This window comes from Metopolophium dirhodum, chromosome 6 (genome assembly GCF_019925205.1).
Source record: "Metopolophium dirhodum isolate CAU chromosome 6, ASM1992520v1, whole genome shotgun sequence".
Classification (NCBI taxonomy): Eukaryota; Metazoa; Arthropoda; class Insecta; order Hemiptera; family Aphididae; genus Metopolophium; species Metopolophium dirhodum.
Window position 1 is genome coordinate 14,398,221 of NC_083565.1, and position 13,008 is coordinate 14,411,228.

Consider the following 13,008-nt stretch of genomic DNA (forward strand, 5'->3'; position numbering starts at 1 on the left):
TCCCATTCTCTTTCTCTCCGCCATTTGCCATTATGTATTGTTACCACTGGCTGCTGTAGGCCTTTGGCGACGGTTAAATATTTAAACTGTTGCCAAGTGTGCTGTTCTTAGGATATTGTTTTCTTTTCATCAAAACTGTAGATACACCACTCACGTATATACACCGTATACTATACAGTTTTTGTTAAAAATTATTCATTGTTTCGGTGAAATAAAAACAAAAATCAAACTTCTGAGGTTTTACTGGTTAGGTTAGGTTTGACAAGTGAAAAAGCCAACAAATTATTCGACTCGAAAACAAATACTAACTGTGCAACTTTGCATTTTTACAATCTTCATCATTATTATTTCTTATAAAGTTTATAGCTCTTTTTTACTTGCACTCATTGATGTATTTAATCTTTTTTTTTATTATTTGCTTTATGTATTAAATATTGTTGATAACTTATTATTTCCAGTGTAAATGGATTGAAAAAATATGCTAATTATGTATCTAATACAGATAGATAAATTTAGATCTATTTCATTGTAAAAATTACTATTTTGATTATATGATTGGTTAGGTTAGGTTATAACTTCTTACGTTGGTTGTATTAATTTTATACGAATTTGAAAATAATAATAATAATTTTATTTGGTAGGTTTAGTGTTCTGACAAATAATGTATTTTATAGTGAGACGCATGTATAATATTTTCATCCAATTCAGTAATTTAGTCGGTTAAAGTTTATCAAAGCTTATCAATGTGTGTTAATCTGAAACCCGATATATTATTTTTACTGTTTTCAATTCGTTGGTCAATTATTAACGGTCTCGGCACAAAATGTTTTCGCTCAATTAATAAACATAATAGCTTTCAAATGGCCTAGCGTCAATCCGCCATTGTTTTTTTCGTTGTTTTTATTGGCCGAGTTCATTATGGCACAGTAGTTGCAGTCAGGATGATTTTGAATAGCTACACTACAGATTCCGACGAGCCGATCTGGATAATCACTCGACCACGTCCATATAAATGTTTTGTTTTTTACGTTGCTTTTGTTACTTACCTGCAAATGTTTTTATTCTGTAAATGTCTAGTGTTTACCAAACACACATCTTCACCGCGTTTACGAAGAATACATAGTTGGTTATTATTCATATCTATTTTATTAGTTTTATTTTAATATTATTAACCACTTCGGATTGTTATAGTATATTATCATGATATAATGTGACATTAACTGAGCCCATTCCGAAAAATTATATTATGTTAGCTGAAATTACGTTCGTACGAATTCCTTATACATTGCTACTATAAAATGAATACATATATAATACATATTATGCTGTATACTATAAGTTTAACAATATCTAATAGTGTATTAGTGTCTAAACCGCAAGTAAATAATATGATATATGATAATTAATATAGACGTATACTAAAATTATGATTAATTTAAATTAGTCATTTGCATTTTAATTGTCACGATTTTACTTAATGGGAATAAAAATATTTTTTCTTCTCACATAATAGCCAATAGGTAAGATGTCAAACCTACCTATATAGAAATATTTATAGTATAAAACTATAAAAACACAAAACTACACTTGTTCAGTAATATCGTTACGGCGTCTCGTATATGCAATCTAACATTCATGCTCGTTGGTTATTGATTTACTTGTACATATTAGAAGAGGACGTTGGAAATGTTAACATGATTTTACATTATTAATTATAATTATATCTAATGTACACTCATTGGTAACATTTCAAGTATGGTTTTTAATTATTTGAATTACTTTTAACGTTGTGTAGAGTTTACTATTAATTTTTCTTGATAGGTATGACATGTGTCTTATAAAATATTTAAGTGATGTCCGTTTTAATTAGTATTGGTATTATAATTTTAGTTTTATAGTTTTGTTTATTGATTATTTTTTCCTCTTTAATATTTTGTTAATTTTTTTTTTCATTTGAGGTTTATGCGGCGCAATGTAATATATTATATTAGTGTTACTTATATTTCTAATTTCCTTCAGTTTCTTTTGATAAATTTAATGTTGGATGACGTCATCTATACTCGTGCACACATATTCAGTAAATCAGACACAATTATGATGTATAAGAATTTTTGAGGGGCCGGTATACACTATATTTATATTAATACATTTATGTTCTAATCTGTTTTTATTTGAAACAGTTTTGATAGGTCTGATTTTTTCTGTTTCTAATAAATAATAATACAATATTAAGTGAAATCACTATAGTTTTATTTCGTCCATTAACATAGACGCAAATGTATGTTCGATCCTATTCAGTTAGCGTTTAATCATAAGATAAATTGTGTTTTCCTATTTCTGTTGGTTTATGATTAAGCGAAAACATGATCGCCTTCAACCTTTTGTAGACTCACATGAACATTGCAGAGAGGTAGCGCCCATTCGTCGTCACGGTTTAATGTTTAATCCCCACACAAGGGTCTGTATTTTAGGTGGTCCAGCCAATTTGCGCGATAATCCGGCTTGTCCCTCCGAGAATCTTGGTTCCAGGATTATGAAGGTTGTCGTAGGGGGTTAGTAACGGGCTAAACCATTTGTGTAGCGAAATCGAAGACAATTTATTTCCCTGTGTTAAGATTAGCTGTTGGTTGTTTTCCAATCACGAAATAGTTTATTTTTTAACGTCTAATGCGTCATAAAATCGTGTGACTGTCGTCGCGTAGGTTAGAAAGTATCATACCTAATATAATACATAATAATTTATTTTTTATATAAACATGTTATTCAGATAGGAATATTTGTGGGATTACTGGATGGTAATAACTAATAATCATAGTATGATACTATATATTTTAGTACCTATACGTACTTCATTATGTTTTATAAGTTTAATAAATTAAGCACGATTTTCTATTATACTTTTCTATTATTTAGTTTGATTAAAATATTGTATTGTATAATTATTACTGTTATCTTAACATCTTATAGTGATTAGGAAAGTATAGTGCCCAAAAGCGTAGCTAGAAATGTCATGGGGGGGGGGGGCAACCAATTATCAAAACATGTTTAGTGCTATTTATTGTAAACTGGCTGTTACTGGGTTATTTCAATGATAAGCACGATAAAAACAAATTATTTGTAAACTTGTAGAACATTCTTATCCATTTCTTCCCCAATTTAAAATTTCGTTAAACATTAGTACCTAATATATTTGTTAGCTATGAATTAAGGGGGGGGGGGAAATCGTCCACTCGCTGCTGTCCCCTCCACTCTTGGCTACGTTCTTATTAGTGCCTTCTAATAGTTATTATGACTAAAAACCTAAAATATGACTGAGTATAAAATACCATTTTTACGACACGATTGCTCAAATTTGATGACGAAGAATAGCGACGTTACTACTTACAAAAAAAAAAAAAACAATGAGCTAAAACTAATATTTTCATAATATTATGTACCTATACAATTAATTAATGTTTAAATATAAATATGTAACTACATATAATAGTTTCTACATCGTCGAAAATATAAATTTGTAATGATTAAAAAGTTAAATGCTCTTACATCATGGTACTTATCTATTTAAAATTGTATTTAAATACAATAATACATTTTTTAAATATATATACTTTCTGAATACCTATTGGTTAAATTACTTGATGTTCAATACTAATTTCTTTATTTCTTTTGTGTTGCGTAATTTTATTATAATTATTTCAATATAATTAATTTTCGTGAGTGTTTCGGTTTGTGTTTCAAGCAAAGAATGTGAATATGAGATTGAGGTGTGTAAAATCGGGCATTATATGTCTGATAAAAGCTTTGGATGCACTAGGTAGTTTTCTACAAAATATAATAAAATAACAGAATACAAATAGGATTAAAATAAATACATTAATTGAAGTGAAACTTCTTTACGGAGGGTATAAAAAGTTTTCCTTTAATATATTATGTAGATAATTTTAGTATTAGATATAAAATTTCAAAATTCTACTATTCCTAAAGAATTAAAACTTTTAAATAATGTTTAAATGATTTCGTCATGTTTATATCGGTTAGTATCACGGATAAAAGTATAAAACTAACATTTTTGTGGAAATATCAATGGAGCTTCTATTAAGGGAACCAATTTATAAGTAGGTTAGTGTACGATGTAGTTACCTACATAAGATATTATGTCGTGTGTAATTGTGTACCTACCTTAGAAAATATCTTGTAGATAGTAAATGCGTGAAAATGATAGTTTACAACATTTTGGTTTATGCTTAATCGTGTTTTACCGGTTATTATCTGTATATAATTTGGTTGTTGATAACATAAATAAATATTGGAAATTTGGAACAATCTAAAATACTCAGTGTTAATAATTATGCATTAATATTTAATTTGTTTTACCATTGCTATTGCTATAGGTAATAGATATTGGCAGTATATTGTATAGTTAACATTCAATTACCAACATTTTAATTTCTTTGTTTTAGATTATTCAAAAAGTTAAAATCAGACTGTTAATTTGGTAAGTTATTTATTTGAATATTTTTTTTTCAACTTTGTTTTGTGATAATATTCCTAATACATTTTTATAAGGTATGTGTTATGACAAAAATGATTTGTTTTTGTTTTTTTTTAATATTCTATAAAGGTATACCTATCTAGTTTTTAAAATGTTAACGTGAAAAATTACATATTGAAATATACTTGAATAAATGTTGTTATAAAGAAACAATCGATATTAAAAATGATTTAAGAACATTGGTTTTTACTTCTTACTACTTAGTTAATTAAACAATGAACGCAATGAATTAATTATTTAGCAGTTAATATTGAAAAATTATAAGAACAGTAAGTTATAAATGTATAAGCGGTAGGTGCACCGGTGCATCATATAAATATTTTTTATATAAAATGAAATGTAATAGCCACTAGCCAGTAGGTAATCATTATGTATAGTGTTTGTACTTTGTTTTTAAGTTCCGTACTTATAAGAATTTTAGATTGTCTAAAACTTAATTTTATATTGATTATTAAATATATATATTAATAGGCAAATAGAAATAATGAAATACCAATAATTTGAACTTTTAATATGAGTATATGACTGGACAATAAATGTCATATTCCAACAAAGCATCGGTATATTATTTTTAATACTTATAATATTACAATACACACTCATTTAATTGTTGCCATAAATAATCTCATTAGTATTCTAAAAGATGTAACGATTAAAGTATAAAAAACTGTTATTAGTCATTAGGTACTTGTTAACATTTCATTAAAATAAAATATTTATATATAATATACTTACAACAATTTGTAAATACCATGATGTAGTATTTCAGTGGAGTCCCTTAACACATATTTAGGCGGGGTTAATTCAATATAATACAATTCACCTATATTATTTGAGTGGCAAGTTCAGAACAAATATCGTGAAAGTGAATGTCACCTTTGTCTTCTTTTGAGGACGCCCATGATGTCTAGAGTCTAGACTGCTATAAAATAATGTACAATAATAAAAGAGTAAATATTTATAGTTGACAAAAATAATCATAGTTTTTAAATTAAATAAAGACAGTGGTAAGCTTTGCGTGTATATTATTACAATATTATTAATATATATTTATTATAAATAAATAATATTATATTTTATTAATAATGCCTGCAATTATTATTTATAATTTCTGTATAACATTATTATATTAATGGGTGTAACAAAATTAAAAATATTCATATAAAAATAACATCTAGAAGATAAGACATTTATAATTATTAATCAATTTTAAGTTTACAATTTAAATTTAAATGTTGACTTTAGAGTAAAAAATGAATAGATTTATAAAAATAAAATGTAGCAAGTTCAAAATAATTTATTTTTCGTCCTGCAGGTTACCCAATAACTAGAGATACCCCTCCCAAAAACACGCCACTGTTAGTATCAGACAAGTCACAATATTAGTCATGTACAGTACTGTAATTGGAAGTAATATGCACCGTAAAATCAAAAAAACTAAATTCGATTACTCACTTCTAAAATATGCAGGTATATACTAAGTAACTAAGTGAAAGGATTCTAAAATATCGATTACCTAACATTTTAAGATTGAACTGAAGTTGTTACTATAACTAAATTTTATGAAACCAAAAAAAGTTATCTATTTTACTTGAAAGTGAGTTTGTTGTAACAAAAATTACTCATTTTTATCACTCATCTATGTAGATGGGTACCTAACTATAGTGTTTCATTATTTTATGCCATCTGAATACATAACAATAATCAGATTTGTGGAAATCATTTGTTAAAAAGAGAAAATCTTAAGTTTTTATATAATGTGAATACGTTTTGTTACCCCTTTTTCCATGTTACAAATATTTAAATAAGAAATATGACGTCATTCGTGCAGCTTTAATAAAATACGTATAATGTAAAGACGTGATTCGGTTTAAGTTTTCATGTTTATGAAATTTAATCTCTTGACATTTATTTTTACGGAATTACATTTGGGCATTTTTTTTTTAATAGTAGATATATAAACTGAAAATTATATTTTGTTCCTTATATCCATCTTAATATTTTGGGGTAACGAAATGAGTAAAACTCAATTTTCTCTGAGAATTTAAATTTAATTCAACTTAAATTCTACTATTATCGTATGTTAAAATTTGTATGAAAAATAATATACAGTTTGTACGTAAGGTGAGATGTTGTACAATAATAATAGGTACGTGATGAGTATAAATATTAAAAAATAAAATGGCTTTCTTGGCAGATGAATAGAACTTGTTTGTCAGATTTGCGCATTGTTGAAACTTCAAACAACAAGTAACATCTATAATCATGGTGATATTTAGGATCTTAAGCTTAACAGTTTTTGTCTATCAGTATACATAAAAAAGTTCTGCCAACAATATATTTTTTTGTATAAAATACTTTTATGGTATTTTACCACATTGTTATATCATATTATATTTATCATACATGTGTATGTTACACTATACACTACCATAATCTAATGAACTCATAATAATGGTTTCTAATGTTTTTATAACGTTTTAAATTTTAATTGATATATATTAATGTATGTTATTGAATGTAGTACAATTAAATACATTACATAATAGATGATAAATTATTTTTTTACGAAGCCATTGGTATTTAATTAATGGGCGGTGAAATTGTGGCGAACAAGAGGTCTCATTATAGATTGGGCGTTATTAATGAGTTAAATTAAGGGTGCTGACGGTTAACGGATTGGTATTAATGGGTACTTAAAATGATTTGATGTCGATTAAACAGGGTATCGGCATTCTATATATGGTTATTCGGTAGGTAATATTATGATATTATCATAAGTCACAAAATTAGAAATTTTTCAGTTGATTTTATATGTAGTTCTTATTTAATGTTATTATAATAATATAATAATATATTTTATTAAGTGAAATTGTGTAATGATTCAATTTTCTTTAAACATAATGATTTAATCATGTTAACTTGTTAAATGACGTGAGTAAATATATATTATATTTACATTTTTTTTAAAAATTTTTTATTATATTTTAAAATACATTCAATTTTTGACTGAAAATGCTTAACTAAAATTTGCGAATGAATACATTCATATATATAGCCAAAAATCATATTTATTACTTTGTATAACTATTTTGAAAAATCTATGGATTAATTTAAAAACGCCAACAAATTAATAAACATTTATTTGATTATAAAGTTATGCTTATGACTTTATGAGGTATGTTTCGATTTAGTCAAAACTTTAAAAAATACAAAAGTGGTATAGATACGTATTATTTTTGTTTAAATTAGAGTACACGAGTTCGTTAAATCGAAAAGTTTCTTAAATTTTGTTTTCAATGATATCTCTATCATTTCTCGTATAGGACCCTACGTAAGCTTACTTACAGATAGGCGGGTTTTGAGGAGTCAGTATGAGTGGATGCTGTAAGGTGGTAAAAACTTTTTGGAAGCGCATAGTACCGGATCAGAAGAACTTCCGGTTGTGCAATCTTAATTAAATCACATTAAAATGTCTGCAAAACGACAGAGTTCAATATTATTAGTCACGCATCGTTGGTGTACACATGCACATGTAAAAACAGCATTGTCTAAATGTATATTGGTTATTTTCTGCGTTGGGATATATGTGGTTCACAAAATATGACCAAAAGCTTAAACATTCATAAAGTAAGTTATTTGGTATTCTCATAGCCGGATGATGAGACAAAAACATAATTTTAGATTCAAAGGAGTAAGGACACGGGTCAAATTAATTTTGAAATGCAGAGCTTACGAAAGGATTTATGTCTTGTATAACTAATCTACAAAAGGACGTTTTTAGATTGGAAAGTAATGGACTATATATAGAAATAAATTAATTATGTTGCGGAAATGATATCGTGAGTTTGTTAAAGAAATGTTTGGATCGGTGTACTATCTAGATGTGTGATTCACCTAACGTTCTGTTCGGATGTCGAATTAAATGTGAAGTTTCCGTGTTTATTCTTTTGAAAATTGCACTCTTGGGGTTTTTGTTGTGTATAAACTTTTTGTGTACATTTTTTACTAACGGCATTAATTTATCGTCATAACCTTTTTTCCACTCCCCACCCACCACCAACCACCTCTTCACAACGACCCAACCGACGAGGAATCCGCTCCGTTTTCATTTGCAAAACCCATTAGGATTAAGGAGTCTTAAGAAGGACAAAAACCCTCCCCCTGTGTTTCTACTACCATACTCCCCTTTCTCATCGGTTAAAATAGACCTGTGACGTTTGCGAAGTAAATGTTTCTCATATAAATTCCATTTCCTTTAATTTCTCGGTATTTTGTGACTATGGAGAACACCAGAGACTAGAGAAGGTTATTATGAAAACGGGTGAAATTCCGTGATTTATAAAATACCCGTCCCGGGTATAATAATTGTGTGGGAAAACTTAATCCTTTTCTTCCTTCTAAGCTACTATTTATCTGCTTTGGTGATAGACTGGTTATTGTACTTTGTTTGAAGTTAAAAAAACACTCTGCGTAATCGCTTAAGTGTTATGCATGGACAGAGTTAAACATTACATATTATAGTGAAATAGCTATTTCGTCAGCAGCCCCCCCCCCCCACATTACGTAATAATATGTGTTTTGTATAATATATATTGCAACTAAGCTGTACCGTGGTTTTATTGAGGCGTATCATTATATATGGATGCCGTCGATGGTGAACACTGACTGATAAAATTACCCTATTGTAAATTAAAGTCCATGAAAACCTACTGGGAAAACGATCTGTGCTTTTGGCTATGGACTTAGCAATTTAACTTGGAACCTCGCCAATTGGCCTGCTATTCATTCATTCACATACGCTGCACTGTTTGAAAAGTACGACACATCACGTTTTGACATTAACAGTCGAGAATATTATTACTATATACCGAAATCAGTAACGTATTTTAATGTGCCTTTTTTTTAAACCTATTATAATAATACATGGGTCATTTTGTCTTTTGTTCGCGTTGTCCTAATTTAGAGTATTGTCGTGAAACGCGTTGAATGGGGAACAATATGTGGTCAAAAGGGGCGTTCCATTAGGTGCCATCAACGACTCCCGGAGTTCAGTTACACTTGTACATGTCCGCACATCACAATTTCGCTCGTTATCATAATATACTGTTTTTCCACGTATGGAATTCTATAGTAGGCAGGTATAGTAGGTATGTGGTGAATTTCAAAATTTACGCTTTATATAAAAAAATTATAATGTATTACCTACTCTATATTTATACATAGATATAATTTTATAAATCAAGTTTCAGATGTGTGTCAATTATTTTCCAAAATATTTTGATTTATATTTTTGAAAAAAAGGTGCATAAATTCATAATACGTAGGTGATTGTAATATTAATGTTGTTGTTGTACATATTTTATGTATTCACTGTTACTTATACATTATTTATCATAGTTTTAAAGTAATTATGTAGCGTTATGGTTATTAAGAGACACTACATACGCAATCATCGCCTCTGTCATGCACACACATATATCAAAAAAATATATATTAATATAAAATACTAAAAAATAAAGTATTAAATATATTATATTATATATATAAATAAATTGCAAAGTTCTGTTCCGATTTTCCAATAAACCTTTGTTGTTTTTGATATTAAAATAAATGTATTACCTTGTATCAATACGATAATATTATGAGTTTTCTTTCGTATGATTTTTCGATTTTTTAATTTTAAAGTGAGTTATAAATATTATATTTTTACTATTATGTTGTAACTACTTGAAATTCACTTAAAAATTGAAATATTAAACAAAATACAACGGGAAGCATGGATAATGTTATGGTCTTTATAACGACATATATATATATATATATTACTTATGACTTATTATTGTACTATATGCTACGAATTTAAATTTAATTATTTTTATTGATAAATTTGGTATATAATAATATATTATTGTCTGTGATGTTGATGTGTTGATGTGTTTAAGGTTTTAAAGTAACTGAATGAGGAGTTTTTGGTTGTTTGGTCTTGTAATGGGGAATTGGGGCACGATCGATCACTGAACATACCGTCATCGTCTGTAATCTGTATACGCAGCGAACACTATATTCCCTTCTGATCCCCTCTATAGATTTATTTCTCTCGTTCTCTCTCTCTCTCTAGTTTTACTATCGACCGTCTCGTTCTGCCACGGTAAATGCGTATATAACTTATATGCCAACTTTCAGCAGGGAATTTCCATTTGTCCGGCATGCATAATTAACTCTGGGCCCCCTCCTATTCTATAGCCAAGTTTCCCAGTTTTCGATCACCCTCGGGGAAACTTTACTCTTCCCTCAAGCTTCGGATACACGTCAGTCAGGTATACGCGTATGGGGAAGGCCAAAATAGGATTGAGGGCATATAAATCAATTATTGTTATTTGATGAACATTTTAAATTATTTGTTTTTTATGTTATTTTTATCCATAAATTTGTTTAATCTTCAGCGGTATTGTTGTCTGTTGATACAACTTCTGAAAATTAAATGCACGCCTACACACTTGCAAGGTAATAAAGAAAAAACGTAGGTATGAATGATAATCTATTTTTTCTCATTGATTTTTAGATTAATTAAAACATGTATATATAGTATATACCTATGTTTTATACAGATAGTAATAATATCAAATTATATTTTATTCACACTTTAACTGTGTCATATTTTGTTGAACAATAAATTAATTTATATTTATTAAACCTGAATGCATTAGGTACTTGGTCAAAAGAAATGGTATAGGTACTTGACTGTATTGTAATTTTCAATTTATTTATCGTGTAAAAATTCATATTTTCTATATAATATATAGAAGTATATTCTTATAGGTAATTAATAATTATTGTGGCTTTTTCAATTTCATAAACTAGAATTAGTCACTAGATAATATAATGATATAATAAATTCTACTAGCCAGGGGGTTACCCCCCCCCCCCCCCCCCAATTGATATTTCTCCTCCTAATAAATGTATTGTTTATAGGGTTTGGGACAGCTTGCATGTTTCATTTTAGTGGTCATAGATTATTTTAAATAAGTTATAAATTTGTTTTATGAAATGGCGAAATTAAATACAAAATTTGAATTTGCATATTATGTTTGCATATTTTGTCATATTTTATGAAAAGTGCATATTTGAGTGCTTTTAGCATATTTGTGCATATTTCGTATTTTTTAAACTTAAATGTACATACAATTGTCGCCTGTCGGGAAAAATCATATTTGGATAACATTAAAAAATATCTTAAAAAATATTATTTTTGGTTAGGTACAAAGGCGCTAATATTGAGATTTGGAGAGGCTGAAGCCTGAAACCATACTATTATACAATTGAATATGCTTCAAAAATTTTAATAAATGTTTGGGAGGGCTGTTAAAGTTGTTGGTGGTGCTTGGCTACAGACTACAGTCGGCTCTATTTTAGTATTTTCGCATATGGTACGTACGATTTTATAAGTCTCTTTGTGACAAAACTGTGTAAAACTATAATTGACATCTAGATTCTAGATTGTACGAAGAAATTAAAATCAGTAAATACGTGTTAGATTACAGTGTTCGCGCATATCACGTTATTCGTTATTATTTATTTATTAACCTAGTATTTATTATGCCAGTATTTTTAAAAATTAAGTTGTTTTATTTCACAATAGTTTAAAAATGTTCAAAAAAATGCAATAGTGTCTTTTGTCCATCATATTAATTAATATAGGTACCTACTTATATTCGAATAAGTAAACCCGTGTATAAATTATTTTTATCATGTTTATATACCTTCTTATTTTAGATTCTGAGCGAAGCAATAAATGTATTGATTTTACAATGATGTGTGTTTTTTTTTTATTTTAATTTTTTTTTTTTGTGTCTGTCATCACCTTTTAGGACAGTAAAAGTGCTTGGATTTTCTTCAACAGTAACTTTTCTGATAGGAAAGTGAATCTAGTTGGTACTTTGAGGGGTCAAAGGTTTCCAAGTAGTTTTCAAAAGCGACATGAAAAACAAAAGAAAAATTAAGGAAAAACGATTTTGGTTTTTGGTGTAACTCATGTAGGTACATGACATTTTGACTGAATGTTTATATTAGCATTTTCTATACACCATAACATTTTCCAAATATTTTGACTTATTTTGAGCTGTTTACGGACATTTTCAGTTTCCATTTTTTTTAGTTTTTTTTTCTACAAATATCAATAAAATTTTATTTATTGAGTAAAAAAGCTTGAAAATTTAATACAAGGCTCCTACTATATTGTTACAATGGAGTTTGAAAAATATTGAAAATACATAGGCACAATTTTTTTTTATAAGCATTTAAAGTTCAAATTTTGACAAAATTTATCAAATTTAAAATGTAATAATTATTTTTTAGTTAAAAATTTATAAAATGTTCAACTTTTGTAGCCAAGGATTGAAAATTTAAAACAAGGTTCCACGTAAATAAGTAAATATATAAATTACTTTATTCAC

General features: G+C 27.8%; 1 protein-coding gene across 2 annotated transcripts in view; it reads left to right on the top strand.

The window, feature by feature from the left end:
• Positions 1-13,008, top strand: part of LOC132946498 (polypyrimidine tract-binding protein 2) — a 202,549-nt gene that overhangs the window by 25,819 nt on the left and 163,722 nt on the right. The window contains exon 2 of one of the 2 annotated variants that reach the window (XM_061016525.1): positions 4,461-4,495. The exons of the other annotated variant lie outside the window; for it this stretch is intronic. The gene's annotated coding sequence lies outside the window, so the exon portion shown is untranslated. The remainder of the gene's footprint in view (positions 1-4,460; positions 4,496-13,008) is intronic. 2 annotated transcript variants of the gene reach the window in all.